This window comes from Panthera tigris, chromosome B3, assembly GCF_018350195.1.
Source record: "Panthera tigris isolate Pti1 chromosome B3, P.tigris_Pti1_mat1.1, whole genome shotgun sequence".
NCBI lineage: Eukaryota > Metazoa > Chordata > Mammalia > Carnivora > Felidae > Panthera > Panthera tigris.
In genome coordinates this window covers 39,555,187-39,571,908 of record NC_056665.1, presented here as the reverse complement: position 1 = coordinate 39,571,908, position 16,722 = coordinate 39,555,187, and the positions used below count along the sequence as shown (strand labels likewise).

The 16,722-nt window shown below is 43.9% G+C and overlaps 1 protein-coding gene across 4 annotated transcripts in view; it reads right to left on the bottom strand.

Moving 5' to 3' along the window:
* Window positions 1–3,648, bottom strand: part of INTS14 (integrator complex subunit 14) — a 31,165-nt gene extending 27,517 nt beyond the window's left edge. The window contains exon 1 of one of the 4 annotated variants that reach the window (XM_042988609.1): window positions 3,537–3,648. The gene's annotated coding sequence lies outside the window, so the exon portion shown is untranslated. Of the gene's footprint in view, window positions 1–2,908; window positions 3,259–3,536 lie in introns of those variants that run through there. The other 3 variants (XM_042988610.1, XM_007084522.3, XM_015538632.2) reach the window with 3 other exon arrangements.
* Between the last annotated feature and the right edge of the window lie 13,074 nt (window positions 3,649–16,722).

The following is a 16,722-nucleotide window of genomic DNA, read 5'->3' as shown; positions in this document are numbered from 1 at the left end:
GAGTCATAATCCAAATCAGACAAAGCTGGAAATCATTAACTATTACAAAAGCAACACACTCAGTAGTATGCACTGTACATAAATCAGGCAACAGTACTTTAATTGAAGGAAAAGCACAAAATTAAAGAATGTGAATGACAGCTGGCATTATCTTATGAAATTGTGTATAAAAGTCAATATGCAGAATAAATGGAGAAAACATTTCTATTCTCAAAAATAAAGAACATAGTTCATAGATATACAGACCTGTTCATGGGGACACAACTTGCTGCTACTGTTACTAAGCAAACTACATTCTATTGACATAATCAAATCTCATATAGCTATAAATAAAAGACACGTATGTAAATACGAAAAATATTTACACAAAATACCAGTAACTGAGAAAAGCAGGTCATAGCATTCTATGTATATACTGATTACAACTTCATAAAAATTATACTGCATATAAAATTAGGGAACACACTGGATGGATAATACTCATTAAAAACTCATTAGTTTCTTTTTTAGAACTTTCTTTAAACACACTTAACAGTAGCCAGGCTGCTTGTTTCATTAAAATATCCAACTGCTAATGTGTGATATTCTAAAATTCCATTTCTACATAGGCTGCTGGGAACTTAGAACATACTGGTTCAGGGAAGCAATGTTATAAATGGGAGTCAGGGACTCAAGTAGGAAAAGCCTTTTTACCACATAGTGGCCTGAGATACATTTCAAATATAGTAATGCCTCATGTATCTAACATCAACAAAGATTAAATGAGAGATATAAATTACTTTTCCAGACTCCTCAAGATTCTAAAATGTTGGGGCACCTGGGTGGCTCAGTCAGTTAAGCGTCCAACTTCAGCTCAGGACATGATCTGTGGTTCAGGGGTTTGAGCCCCGAGTGGGCTCCGTGCTGACAGTGCAGAGCCTGCTTGGGATTCTCCCTCTCTCTCTCTCTCTCTCTCTCTGCCCCTCACTGACTCATGCTTTCTCTCAAAATAAATAAATACATAAATAAATAAGTAAACTTAAAAAAAATTCCAAAATGTTTCACCATTTTGATAGACAAAATTAAAATGTGTATCTTTCTTCTCTGCCTCATTAAACACTGTGTGCTGAACATAATTTATCTCTTATGATGACTTGGCATCACCCGTCTAAACACCAATACTGCCCAACACCCTAGTACTCTGATAGGTTTCTTTACACCAACATTCCCCCAAGTACATGCTGCGGAACACTGTTCTGGAGAAATGCTCCAAGAAAAATGAGTTCAGGCCTTATTAAAGATGTTGAAAAGTACCAGCGCAAAGAATTCAGTTTAATTTGCTAACCCTGTGTTTCCCATTTTACCTTTTTCTACATAATTATCATTAAGGCCCCAAAAAACAGGGCTTATATAGAACATACACAGAAACAATGCCTTAAGAAAAAAAAAAAAAAAAAGAAAAGAAACAATGTGTTATATTCAAGGTATCCAGGCTGTTGTGTTTTGTTTTGGTGTCTTTTTATAATTAATTTTTAGCCTATAAGTTTGCATTCTACTTTCCTCAGTAATCCCCTATAATCATCCTCCTCTTTCTAATTTGCTGCTTCTTGGCTACTATGGGCTGGAAAGTCAGGTAATCAAGCTTGTTAAAACTGCGTCCAAAGTGAGTCTGTGGGTTTCTTCTCCTGTCAAATGTATGGGCTTATGTGTGTCAACTTGGTAATATTTCACCTCCTCAGTCTTTTTTATTTCCTTTCTGGGTCTTAGCTGTGTTGTTCAAAAGGTGAGGTCCTGTACAATATCGGTTCAACTATACTACATTAGGCCATAAATTCAATAAAAGGGCACTGCCCACCAATGGTCTCCTCGGAACCTATCACAGTAACTGGCACATAGTGTGAGCTAGACAAATGTTTCATAATGACTACCCCTCATCATCAGATGTAACATTAATTCTTTGGCAAAACACATGATAAATTTTAACTCTGGACACTAGGAACACATTTCCTTCTCTCCTCATTCAATCAGAGATACTAGGGACACCTAAGCCTCTTCCCACAAGTAGAATCTCATGGGTAGACCTATTCCTGCGTGGAGGCCTACCTGTCACTGAAAGTTGGAGATTATGGGAAGTACTTCCTCAACTCTTAGAGGAAACTGAGAAACAGGCTACAAAGATTTAGATCAGGTACACGAAAGCATCTCTCGCCCACGAAATCGGTTGTAACACCGCACTGGGCGACCACGGCTGGCAGTCCTGCCTTCTCTGCGAACACCTCGAGTGCTGACTCTTTCCCCTTACTGATGCATGTGTGTCCATCCACCTTCTTAATAGTGGCAATGTCATGGGAAACCATTTTAGTACCCAGGTTGTAAGCACAGAAGTAAATGAGGGAACTGCATGTTCTTGAAGGATGATTCACTCAAGCGGTCTAGCCCCGATTTTAAAAAAAAAAAAAAAAAATCCTGCCCACCACAGTCCAGCAATTTTGTGAGAACGCGAAGCATTTCTCACTTGGGCTAATGCGCACCTCCCCGCCCCACCCCCACCTTTCCCCGTAAGTACTGTTTACATACATGGCTAAAGACAACTGTAGGTCTCCTTTCTCAAGGTCAGTCTACTGCTGAGAATAGACCCTAGCCACCTGATTTGGCCTTAGGGCCAAGTCACAGAAGTACACATTTGCAATTCTTCCCAGCAGGTGACAATTGGCTCATTCGTAAAGAATTGGTTCTCAGCAGTTTGGATTCCACTCGGATTTCTAGCCGCCCGCCCATTCACGTTCGGGTCCTCACCTACCCTCAGGTTTCTGAGTCAGCCTGACTTCCCTTGCCCTGAGGTTCTCAGATACAACTTCATCTCGAAACCTTCAGCCTGGAAATACAGCACGCCTGCATTTGAATCGCAGCTGGAGGGGTGTATTTTTACCTTAAAATCAGCCCAAAACAAAATTTTTGATCGGGAAGTCTCTCATGGGTAGAGGGGACGAACAGGGCCCAGGGAAGGGCCGAAATCGTGGTGTTTACGCGCGGCCGACGACCCCGAGCCGCGGAGCGAGGGGAGCCCGGGAGCAGACGCCGCGAAGCAGGGCCCGGAACTGGTGCCGCAGAGACCGCGCGGGGCGGCGGAAAGGCCGGGCGCTGGTTCCGCGTGGTTCCTCACCCCTGACCCCTTCTCCTGCAGCTCCAACAAGCAACGAAGGACAGCCCGAGACCGCAGCCACCTCCACTCACCCCGCGCCCATCGCCGGCGCAGTCCGTCCGCGTAAACTTTCCGCCGGTGCACCACGGCCGGAACTATAGTGCCGCGCGACAGCAGGGAAGCCTGCGCCAGACGGCTCACGGAGCTGGGGCGGGGCTTTAAGGCATGAGGGGCAGGGCTCTGGCGCAGTCGGGCCGCTAGGGGGCGCGCCTTCATCTCTCCTTCCCTCCCCGTCCTTTCTCGGGTGCTTCCCTTTTTACCCCTGGCCTCCTGGCCTCCTGGCCTCCTGGCCTCCTGGCCTCCTGCCCACCTCCTCCCCTTTCTGGTAACTCTGAGCTCTTCACACTCCTCTCACCTCACGCACCTAGGCCCGTTGGTGCACCAGCCTCTCCCTCGCTGGCACTTGTTCCTCGTCGCCCGCACTCTTCAGCCCCATCAGTCAATATCCTACGAACCAGTTGACAGAATCCTCTGCAAACTCTTTTTTAACTGCAATTCCTAACGGCTAAGCACATTTTTTTTTTTTTTTTTTTTTTTTTTTTTTTTTTTTTTTAGCTGACCTGAGCCAGTTTACAAGTCAAGACTTTCTCTCTTGGTCTCCTCAGCGCGAGACTCACCTTATCCCCCCACCCCCCACCCCGACTCCTTCTTTAAGGGAACGGGGTGGGGGGGAGGGGGCGAGGGGGCGGGGGGAAGGTTCAGTGGGCTCTCCCTACAATGCCAGGTGCATTGCACTTAAACTTACCCGTGAGGCACCATGAGCCCTCGCCTGCCTCACCTCTGGCCGCCTGGTGTCCCACAGCAACCTGTGGGCCAGGTCTAGCCACGTAGGGAGCCAGGAAATGCCAGCTAGAAATAGGCCTGAATGGATGCCATCAGGCCGTGGGTAGATGTGGTTCAAAAAATCATGTTGTACCACACAGGTTACAAGTGAGAACAGAAAAAGGCCTCTGCCTCTTTCTTTTAGTCGGTGGGATGGGGTGAATTGGGGCAGGGGTGGGAGGAGTGGAGGTTGAGTCCAGGAGGGAGGATGCTTTGAACTGAACCACCCAGTCTGTCTGACTTTTCACAGCTTGTTCTGTAGGAGAGTACAGGGTCCAGTTGATGGGGTTTGGGGAGATGGGGGTTCTGAGCTGACGGCCAAGAAAGAATTCTTGAAGACATCTTTGGTGCAAAAAAGGTGATTTTATTAAAGCATGGGGACAGGGTTGTGGGCAGAAAGAACTGCACTGTGGTTGTGAAGAGTGACTCGTTATACACTATGGGGCTGGGAGAGGTGAGGTCAAGAGGAAGTTTCTTTTTTAAAAAATTATTTTAATGTTTATTTATTTTTGAGAGATGGAGAGACAGAGCATGAGTGGGGGAGGGGCAGAGAGAGAGGGAGACACAGAATCCAAATCAGGCTTCAGGCTCCGAGCTGTCAGCACAGAGCCCAACATGGGGCTCGAACTCACAGACTGTGAGATCATGCCCTGAGCCAAAGTCGGATGCTTAACATTTAACCAACTGAGCCACCCAGGTGCCCCAAGAGGACTCACAGATTACTGGAGGCCTATCTCTTGTCAAGCTAAAATTGTTTTTCCCTCTAGCAAAGTATTAACATTAAGACAGTAGGGAGTTCCTGGAGTTCTACTCTGCCTGCCTCAAGTATATGTCAATGCCTTCAGGTTATAAGGAAATTTAATTTTACCTGCCATTTCCTTTTTGACTTTGTTCCCCATATTACTATGGAGGAGTGATGTTGGGGCTCCAGGAAACTGAGTCTATAGTTTACTGGAGATTAAGTTATTGATAAGATTGCCTTTTTCTTGTAATTTACTAAGATATTTGTATACTGATGGAGACCCTATCAGTTTAACCATTTGTTTTCTGTCCTTTCCTTTGTCCTTGGGCAGCCAGGAGTGCCTGAGGAATATCACACATATGTCACCTGTAGGAGGAGGGTATGCTACCTTGTACTTTGCCCTCAGCCTGCCTTATGGTCCCTCATCACATTTGCTTATAGTTCTTTCTTCTTCTTCTATCCAAGGTGGCAGAAGAGGAGTCAGTCCCTGGGACTGTCCCTGCCAGCACCAAGGCCCAAGCACCTACAGACTGTCCTTTTTGCTTCAGAACTTCTTTCCCCAACTTGGCCAGCCTCACTGTCTCAAAACCTTATAATGCTTGAGCATAATGAGTAAGTAAGGCTGCTTTCTGATTACTTAGTCACCATTTCTTTTTTTATTTTTTTTAATGTCTATTTATTTTGGAGGGAGAGAGAGGGAGGGGAGGGGCAGAGAGAGAGAGAGGGAGACACAGAATCTGAAACAGGCTCCAGGCTCCCATCTGTCAGCACAGAGCCCAATGTGGGGCTCAAACTCTGAACCGTGAGATCATGACCTGAGCCGAAGTCAGATGCTTAGCCAACTGAACCACCCAGGCACCCCTACTTAGTCACAATTTCTAACTTTTTCCCTAGTGGGAGGGATGTGGCCCAGAATATACGGGCAAGGGAGTCGTCTAGTTACACTTAAAGTGGTGATGGCTCAGCCATAGGGTCGCTGTTCTCCTGGTAGTTCCAGCTCAGCTCCATGGACTGATTCGTTACCTTCCTCAGTCCTAAAGCTTACGTTTATTAGTTTGCTGATGGTTGATCAGATTTTGGTAACCTAGTTCTGAATACAGGCTTTCAGGAGACTAGGGAAGCAAAAGGGCAATTTACTAAAATTGAATGGTAAAAGATAGACCTACCAAGGGGGCTACGTCACTTAAGGCAACTGTTGAGTGCTTTTGTTTTTATTTTTAAATTCTTAGCAGAATCCCATTAAAAACTGGAAAATTGTTCAGTGATTATAAAAAAGAACATCAACACAAAGAGTTAGAAGGTCTTACAGGAGATGTCTTTCAAGCTGTAGCTGGCTAATGAATTTCTTTGTCCCACTCCAGGGATCCTCATTTGCATGTTTCCACACACACATTAAAGAGAATCAATAAACAACTTCCTTTGCATAATCTATCATCCTTTCATTTTTAATTTATTTTTTTTTAAATTTTTTTGCCATAAAACAGTGGACTGCTGTCAACAGAGGCTTTAAAAGTCAGAGTGGCAAAGTAAAGGTTAGTGACAGAACCACTCATAGGTGCTAGATACTCAGGCTCAGAGGGAGGTTCAGATATCCACCATTGTAGCACCATTCAGAATATTTTCACTGCTCTAAAAATCCTGTGTTCTGCCTTTTTATCCCTCCCTCTAGCCTGATTCCCAGTGACCACTAATCTTTTTAATGTCTCCATAGTTCTGCCTTTCCCTGGGTGTTGTAGAGTTGCAATCCGGCAGTATGTAGCCTTTTCACATTGGCTGTTTTTGCTTAGCAATACTTGGTTGCTTCCAAGTTTGGGCAATTATGAATAAGGCTGCTCTAAACATCATTGTGCAGGTTTTGCGTGGACATACGTTTTCAATTCATTTGAATAAATACCAAGGAAAGAGATTGCTGGGTCGTATGGTAAGAGTATGTTTAGTTTTGTGAAAAACCACCAAGCTGTGTTGAAGTGGCTGTGCTGTTTTGCGTTCCTAGCAGCAATGAATGAGAGTTTCTGCGGCTCCACATTCTCAGCAGCATTTGGTGGTGTCAGTGTTCTTGATTTTGGCCGTTCTAATAGGCGTGTAGTGCTATCTCATTGTTTTAGTTTGTAATTCACTAATGATATATGAGGTCGAACATATTTTCATGTGCTTACTTTCCATCTGTATATCTTCTTTGGTGAAGGTCTGTTCAGGTTTTTTGCACATTTTAAAATCAGATTGTTTCTTTTCTTTGAATTTTAAGTGTTGTTGTTTGTGTATTTTTGATAACACTTGTCAGATATGTGTTTTGCAAATATTTTCTGCCAGTCTGTGGCTTGCCTTTGCATTCTCTTGACAGTGAGGGACTTAAAACCACAATAATTACAATATCCTTATAAAATTTAAAATAATGAACAATAAGTCCCTAATATCGTCAAATGCCCAGTCAGTTTTCAAATATCCAGGTGTCTCATAAATATCATAAATTTGGGGGCACAGGGTGTGGCTCAGTCGGTTGAGCATCCAGCTCTGGATTTTGGCTCTGGTCATGATCCCAGTGTCGTGGTATCCAGCCCCAAGTCAGGCTCAGTGCTGAGCATGGAGTCTGCTTGGGATCTTCTCTCTCTTCCCCTCCCCCTCTCATGCTCTGACACTCTCTCTCAAAGATAAAATAATAAACATTAAAAAAATAAATTTTGGGGTGCCTGGGTGGCTCAGTCGGTTAAGCATCCGACTTCGGCTCAGGTCACGATCTCGCGGTCTGGGAGTTCGAGCCCCGCGTCGGGCTCTGTGCTGACTGCTCAGAGCCTGGAGCCTGTTTCAGATTCTGTGTCTCCCTCTCTCTCTGACCCTCCCCCGTTCATGCTCTGTCTCTCCCTATCTCAAAAATAAATAAACGTTAAATAAATAAATAAATAAATAAATAAATAAATAAATAAATAAATAAATTTTACTTTTTTTACACTTCGGTTGCTTGAGTCAGGATCCAAGTATGATCCAGACATTGCAATCCCTGAAGTCTCTGATCATCTATAGGTTTCTCCCTCCCTCCATGTCTTTTTTCTCTTGCAAAGTATTTGATGAAGAAACCATAACATTCTCTCTTTTAATTGCTCTCAATACTTCCTTCCACAACATTTGAGAAAATGAAAAGTTTCTCTCTATTCTGAAATTATAGAAAGACTCACTGAACAAAGAAGGGATTTTATACAATTCCAATTCCAATTGACTTCATCTGTGCTCTGCAAATAGGGGTGAGCCTTGGTTGCCAAGGGTCTGGCATGTGACACCGAGTATGCATTTGTGGAAAGAAGATAGGAAGGAAGGAGGAGATTATTTGGGGGAAAAAATCAAAGGGGAAAGCAGAGAAAATTTGATACTACATTTGTCTAAGAAAGTAGAATTGAACTTGTTTATTTGGGATACCTTGTCCTTTGAGAAGTGTTACAAAACTCTAAATTGTTAAAGACTCCTCATGATCTGGGTCTGCATCTATCTTGCTGGGCTCACCCTCACCCTTTTAAAACTTTGGTAGCATCTTATAAAAAGATACGCAATATCACTCATCGTCAGGGAAATACAAATCAAAACCACAATGAGATACCACCTCACACCTGTCAGAATGGCTAACATTAACAACTCAGGCAACAACAGATGTTGGCGAGGATGCGGAGAAAGAGGAACCCTTTTGCATTGATGGTGGGAATGCAAACTGGTGCAACCACTCTGGAAAATAGTATGGAGGTTCCTCAAAAAATTAAAAATAGATCTACCCTATGACCCAACAATTGCACTACTAGGTATTATATCCAAAGGATACAAAAATGCTGATTCAAAGGGGACACATGCACCCCAATGTTTATAGCAGCGCTATCGACAATAGCCAAAGTATGGAAAGCGCCCAAATGTGAATTGACATTCCACAATGGAATATTACTCAGCAATCAAAAAGAATGAAATCTTGCCATTTGCAACAATATGAATGGAACTAGAATGTATTATATTAAGCAAAATAAATCAGTCAGAGAAAGACAAATATGATATGATTTTACTCATATGTGGAATTTAAGAAACAAAACATGAACGTAGGGGAAGGGAAGGAATAATAAGTTAAAAACAGAGATGGAAACAAACCATAAGAGACTCTTAACTGCAGAGAACAAACTTAGGGTTGCTGGTGGGGTATTGGGTCAGGGGATGGGCTAAATGAGCACTGGGAATTAAGGAGGGCCCTTGTTGGGATGAGTACTGGGTGTTATATGTAAGTGATGAGTCACTAAATTCTATTCCTGAAACCATCATTACACTATATGTTAACTAACTTGGGTTTATTTTTTTTTTAATTTTTTTTTAAACATTTATTTATTTTTGAGACAGAGAGAGACAGAGCATGAACGAGGGAGGGTCAGAGAGAGAGGGAGACACAGAATCGGAAGCAGGCTCCAGGCTCTGAGCCGTCAGCCCAGAGCCCGACGCGGGGCTTGAACTCACGGACCGTGAGATCGTGACCTGAGCCGAAGTCGGCCGCTCAACCGACTGAGCCACCCAGGCACCCCTTAACTTGGATTTAAATGAAAAAAAACAAAAAACAAAAAAAAACCACTTTGGTAGCATCTTTCAGTGAAAAAGCAGACAAAGCAAAACAAAACTTCTTTATTATAAAAGTAATTCATTTATAAAGGGAAAAAATTCAAACAGTTTTAAAATATATAAAGTGAGAAGTAAGTGTTTCCCTTCCTGAAAGTAACCATATGTATCTCCCTGCCTCAAGGGTGGTTCCAACCACTGGCTTTAAGGCATGAAATATCAGAGAATCTTTTGTTTGGTTTTGTTCATTCTGTAACTACTGATGACAAAAGTACAGCCATTCATACATACTTTTTGCAACTTGGTCTATACTTGTGTGTAACATGTATTTATGTATGTATATATGTACATATAGATAATAGTATTAAATATATAATACTTTAAAATTGTTAAAGTTTGTTTATTTATTTAAGTATTCTCTCCACCAAACGTGGGGCTCGAACTCATGACCCCAAGATCAAGAGTCACGTGCTCCTCTGACTGAGCCAGCCAGGTGCCCCAGGAATATAATATTTTTAAACTAAATGCAGTAATGTTATATATACTGTTTTATGTCTTGTTTTTATTATTTCTCGTTCATTAGTATATCTTAGGCATCATATTTCTGCCTTTGAACTGCTATATAATTGATTACTGGGAAGATATGACACCATTTATGTAATCAGTTTTCCATTGACATTTAGATAGCTTTCCATTTCTGCTCTTACAAGCATTGCCTTGTAGACCATTGTGGGGGCTTTTCCTCTGACTGAAGTGGAGAAGCACTGAAAAGTTTGGAGTAGAACAGGGACATGATCTAACTTGTAGTTTAACAAGGTCTCATGTGCTACTGTACCAGATTGAGACACACTTCATCAGCACTGGATAATACATTTTTTAGTCTTTGTCAACTGATAAGAAAAATACAGGGGCGCCTGGGTGGCTCAGTCGGTTAAGCGGCCGACTTCGGCTCAGGTCATGATCTCGCGGTCTGTGAGTTCGAGCCCCGCGTCGGGCTCTGTGCTGACAGCTCAGAGCCTGGAGCCTGTTTCAGATTCTGTGTCTCCCTCTCTCTGACCCTCCCCCATTCATGCTCTGTCTCTCTCTGTCTCAAAAATAAATAAACGTTAAAAAAAAAAAAAGAAAAATACAATCTCACCATTGCTTCATTTGGTATTCCTCTGTGGGTTTTTTTTTTTTTAAGTTTATTTATTTTTGAGAGAGAGAGAGAGAAAGAGCACAAGCAAGGGAGGGTCAGAGAGAGGGAGACACAGAATCCAAAGCAGGCTCCAGGCTGTCAGCACAGAGCCTGATGCAGGACTTGAACCCGTGAACTGTGGGATCATGACCTGAGCTGAAGTCAGAAGCTTAACCGAGTGAGCCACCCAACAACCCCCAGTTGGTATTCCTTTGTAAAATCAGATTGACAGTGAGTATTTTTCTTAATTTTTTTTAACGTTTATTTATTTTTGAGACAGAGAGAGACAGTGTGAGTGGGGAAGGGGCAGAGAGAGGGAGACACAGAATCTGAAGCAGGCTCCAGGCTCTGAGCTGTCAGTACAGAGCTAGATGCGGGGCTTGAACTCACGAAGAGTGAGATCATGACCTGAGCCGAAATCAAACGCCCGACCGACTGAGCCACCCAGGCGCCCCAGATTGACAGTGAGTTTTACTTAATAGGCTGTTTCTCATTTGCTCAGTGGGGAGCTGTTAATCAGACTGGTACTGTGTGGGTTCCTGTATGGCCACACTGAAGCCCTCTGATAGTGCCTGTCTGATTTTTCCTCTAGACCCCAGGCCTAGAGGACCCGGATGGGTCCTTGAGAAGGCCCAAGCCCTGACTCTGAACCATTACTAACCTGAAGTGTCACCACCTGCAAACTCCCTGCCTCAGGTAGGGCCCCAGCCACTGGTTTAAGGAGATGAAGTATTACAGGGTGTTATGGGATGTTTTGGGGCTTATTTTGCTTATTCCCACAGTGACAGCTGTGTGGTCATTTTTTGACCTCTTATACACAGTATTATATAAACAATTAAAACAATATAAACAAAAGGTCTTGGGCTGTGACACAGTTCAGTGCCTGACAGATCCAAGTGCTTTTCCACAGGTTCCCACTGGACCTCTTACATCACCCCCACAGGTTTTATAAATGAGAAAGCTGACTTTGAGAGACCTTAGGAGATTTGCTCCTGTTCTGGCTTTTTCCTTTATCAGATGTTGTAAAGTAGTACCTGTAGGTCAAATTTGGCCCATTTCATTTACATTTTAATATTTTAAAATTGCTTTACGTTGGAATGCCTATTGATAGGTCAATCATTCTCTGTCCAGACACAGGCCTCATTACTCTCCACTGACTTTGAATAGAACTAATGTAACTTAATTTTATCCACCCAGGCACCAAAGGCATTTGACTTTGCAACCCCTGCCCAATCTTGTCTACTTTCCACTCTGAAACTGTTGGGTCAATAGCAACTCCTGATGTAGCCCAGAAATAAACCAGCTTCAGCCAGAAACCCTCTACATCAGGCAAAAAATCCCATTCCCTCTTCCTCCTGTTCTAAAAGAACCACAGGAAAAGCCCTGAGATGCAGAGGGAAAGGAAAGGCCTCTGTGCTGTCCTGTCCAGTCTCTAAACCCTGCCTTCCTCAGTCCCTGATGTTACTATGAGGGTCAGAGCCAGAATGGCCATATCTGTCCTGCCACCCTGTTCCAGGGAGAGTATCAAATGAGGCAGCTTTGTAGAACAAAGTATATCAATTTTTCTTCCTCAGTGGTCATGGTCTTTTTCCAGCACTTGTCTCTAAAATGACATAAACCTATGTGAGTGGGCATTTCCTCCGCACCCTCCTGATCTCATGTGTAGCTCAGGTACCCTATCCAGAGCATCTGCTCACTGGGATGTACTTTTTCATTCCATCAATAAATATACAGCCTACTGTCCTGGGCTCTGGGGATTGATTCAGTCATGAATAAGACAGGCAAGGTCCCTGTCTTAGAGCCACTAACTAGTAAGAGATTCAGAACGCTAATCAGGTGATCACACTTAGTACACAGTACAGTGTTGTCACAGTGGAATGCATGGGGACCGGCTGCGCCCCTAGGAGCCTATGATCTACGGAAGAAGAATAACAACAGTACCAGACACTGTTGACGTGTTTTCCGTATTAATTTACTTGATCTTCGTAACAGGCCTACCAAGCAGGTAGTGTCATTATCATCCTCATTTTACAGGGGAAGAGATTGCCCAAATTCACCGTGCCAGGACAGACAATGCTTCCACTCTTGGTTGAGCAGCAAACTTTTCTACAGCCTGGTGAATTTCAAAATATGCCATAACCCCATGAGAACAAGACAGAAGGAACCAGATTCACCCCCAGCAGGTGAGATTTAGGTTGGACACTAGAAAGAACTCCTTGGCAACAGTTAGTTATAAGTATATGAGAAAAATTGGGGCGCCTGGGTGGCTCATTTGGTAGACCCGCTGACTCTTGATTTCTGCTCAGGTCATGATCACAAGGTCGTGTGATCAAGCACCGTGTAGGGCTCCAGGCTGAGCGTGGAGCTTGCTTAAGATTCTCTCTCTCTGTCTCTCTCTCTGTCTCTCTCTCTCCCTCCGCCCCTCTCCCCTGCGCTCGCTCTCTCTCTGTCTCTCTCTCTCTCAAAAAAAAAATAAATAAATAAAGCATATGAGAAAAGGAATTCCTTTTCTGGGAATTTGCTTTTTTGAATTTTCTGTATGGCACAAATAACATTGTAAAAAATAGAGGAATTAATCTAGAAAAAAAAAAAAGATCTTTCAAAATTCCACCTGTGAATTGGTTCCTTTGTTCATCTTTCCAGGCCACATGGAGACTGTGAGCTGGTGTGGGAGGAGAAGTAACTAGATCTGGGGCTGGTTGCAGCAGCCTGAAGGCAAGGATGTGCTAACTTGCAGAGGTCAGCCCCCATCTCTCTGCTTCCACAGGGGGCAGGCACCCCTGTGTGTTTCAGCAGGGGGAGCTGGCTACCTTCTGACTTTGACAGGCCACTCTGGATAAAGTAGGGCAGGGGTGAGGCTGTGAGGGATTACCTGCTTTTTCAGATGAGAACAATCAAAACTGCATGCTCTCTAGTCCCTGGGGGAAACAGGGAGGGGAGAAAGGCGCAATCAGCAATCCAGCAAAGCTAGGTGAATGATTAAAATGGCTTCCAGGTCAATGGGTAGGGTCATAAGTCCCCATTGCTTCACCCCACCTTCACTCCAGCAGCTCCAGCCATGAGCTGGAGGCATAATTCCTCGGGTATCTTGGGATGTCCCAGCTTGTTCTGGGGAGTTCTGTCAGTGCCCTCTCCGCCAAGGATTTCCCTCTGGCCTAATAAAATATTTTTTATGTGTGAAATACTTTAAGGTAGTTTGAAGTATTTTCCCCACATTCTCTCATATTTTACCTTATTTTAAAAGTTTATTTATTTATTTATTTATTGAGAGAGAGAGAGAGAGAGAGAGAGAGAGAGAGAGAGAGAATCCCAAGCAGGCTCCTCACTGTCAGCCCAGAGCCGGACTCAGTGCTTGAACCCATGAACTGTGAGATCATGACTGGAGCCTAAGCCGGATGCTTAACCGACTAAGCCACCCAGGGACCCCTCTCATATTTTTAAATAAACTTTATTTCTTAGAGCAGTCTTAGGTTCACAGTGAAATTGAGCAGATACTCCCTAATTTTTAGTTTTGATTGTCACATCCACCCTACAAATAGATAGAAGGGGTATTATCTCCACATTTATGTTACATTTAGACTCACAGTAACAGAGCCTGGTGTTAACTGAGGTCTTCTGATCTCTTAAGCCCCAGGTACTTTCTCTTGGTTACCTCAGAGTGCCTTCTGAATCTTTCCAGATCTTTCCTCACACTAAGCCTGGGAACCTTGCACCATCTCTCATTGCTAGAGCTTAGAGCCAAGTTTGAGAAGTTTCCCCCGGTTCCCTGTTGACTGCAGGGGGCCACTAGAGAGCCCATCTCTTTCCCGGGTGAAAGGTCCACCCTCTCAGGCTCTGGCAGAGGCACTGGGACCCAGAACTTGTACAATGCCTTGATAAGCTTCTTAGAGGTGGGTATTAGCAGGGATCGGATATTCTTTCCCTGAGATGCCCTTCACACCCGACCCTGCTTTCAATTAGGATTCCATAGGGGAGCTGGGGACAGGAGAATGGGGTGTGCCCTGCTGTCCAGCTTCAGACTCACTCTTTGAGACCCTGGGTTCTGACGAGTTTCCAGAACTGAGAAGACACTCAGATGTCCAGGTTTGAAGGTAAATGATGTGCTTAGGTAGGAGGGATCAGCTGGGGTGCCAGCTCAGCTCTGTTACACAACACAGGCACACCAGGAATAGGAAGACCCTCCAAAGGTCTTGAGGAGAGTCAAGCGGGTTGCTACGGAGTTGAGCTTCTGGCAAGGGACAGGGCGGCTGCAGGGAGATGGTGGAAATACAGTTACAGGAATCAAGGACAGAGAAGGAAATTCATTATTCTGTACTTCTCCTTTAGCTTGCTCCTTTTTTGTTTTGTTTTTTAATGTTTATTTTGGCGAAACAGAGAGGGAATGGGGAGGGAGAGGGAGAGAGAGGGGGACAGAGGATCCGAAGCTCGCTGACAGCAGTGAGCCCGATGCAGGATTCGAACTCAGGAACCATGAGATCCTGACCTGAGCCGTAGTCGGACATTTAACCGACTGAGCCACCCAGGCGCCCCCTGTTTTGGTTTTTAAGATAAATGCATTTGATGGGGCGCCTGGGTGGCTCAGTCGGCTGAGCGTCCGACTTCGGCTCAGGTCATGATCTCGCGGTCTGTGAGTTCAAGCCCCGCATAAGGCTCTGTGCCGACAGCTTGGAGCCTGGAGCCTGCTTCGGATTCTGTCTCTCCCTCTCTCTCTGCCCCCCTCCCCCGCCCCCCTCATGCTCTGTCTCTCTCTCTCTCTCTGTCTCTCTCTGTCAAAAATAAATAAGCATTAAAAATTAAAAAAAAAAAAAGATAAATGCATTTGCGTCTCTAGTTAGCATGGTATGCTGGAAAGAATGGGGCATTAGAAGGCTCACCTGCTCTGCTACGTACTAGCTGTGTCATATTGAGAGTCACATCTCTTCTCGGGAACTCGGTTTCTTCATGTCTCAAATGGGGAGCTGCACTAAGCAGTGTCTGCAATTCCTTCTACCTTTAATGTCCTAAGAGTCCTAAAGAGTCTTTAACATCCTAAGAGTCTACCTTTAATGTCCTAAGAGTCTATTAGTCTAGACTCTAATATATTAGAGTCTTCTAATATATTACTTTATATGCAAACAACCATTTCTAGCTATTGTGTTATAATAATCTGTGGACACTAAAGAGAGATTTAATGAATATTTAGTTCTTTATAAATTGAGGATTTTATGAGGGCCCTTCACGTTCTTCTTCCCTCCTGAAGAATATAAATTAAACCTTTGTATAAGATTAGAAAATTAAAATTTTACATAAAATTAACCCTTTATATAAAATTAACCCTTACGTAGCACTTGACTCTCTACAATGCTTTTTGTAGACCTTATGTGTTTTTACTCTCAACATTCCTGTGACATAGGTATTGTTATTAGTATTTACATGGATAGATATTGTTATTACTATTGTTATTTCTGTTAATTTTTTTTTTAATTTTTTTTTCAACGTTTTTTATTTATTTTTGGGACAGAGAGAGACAGAGCATGAACGGGGGAGGGGCAGAGAGAGAGGGAGACACAGAATCGGAAACAGGCTCCAGGCTCCGAGCCATCAGCCCAGAGCCTGACGCGGGGCTCGAACTCACGGACCGCGAGATCGTGACCTGGCTGAAGTCGGACGCTTAACCGACTGCGCCACCCAGGCGCCCCTGTTAAATTTAAGTTTAAAATACCATAGTGACGCCTGGGTGGCTCAGTCAGTTAAGCGTCCAACCTGTGGTTGGACCTGTGGTTTTGGCTCAGGTCACGATCTCATGGTGTCGTGAGTTCAAGCCCTGCGTCAGGCTTTGCACTGACAGTGCAGGGCCTGCTTGTGATTTTCTCTCTCTCCCTTTCTGTCTACTCCTCCCCGGTCTCTCTCAAAATAATAAATAAACTTAAAAAAATACAATTAAATGGCACAGGATAAAAAGGTTAAACAGTTAATCTGAACATTATGATATACTGAAAAGTGGGGCGCCTGGGTGGCTCAGTCGGTTAAGCGTCCGACTTTGGCTCAGATGGTGATCTCACGGTCCGTGGGTTTGAGCCCCACGTCAGGCTCTGTGCTGACAGCTCAGAGCCTGGAGCCTGCTTCAGATTCTGCATCTCCCTCTCTCTCTGCCCCTCCCCTACTCCCTCTCTCTCTCTCAAAAATAAATAAAAATAGACATTTTTTAAAAAAGGATATACTGAAAAGTAAGTCTTCCTCAGACCCCTGACC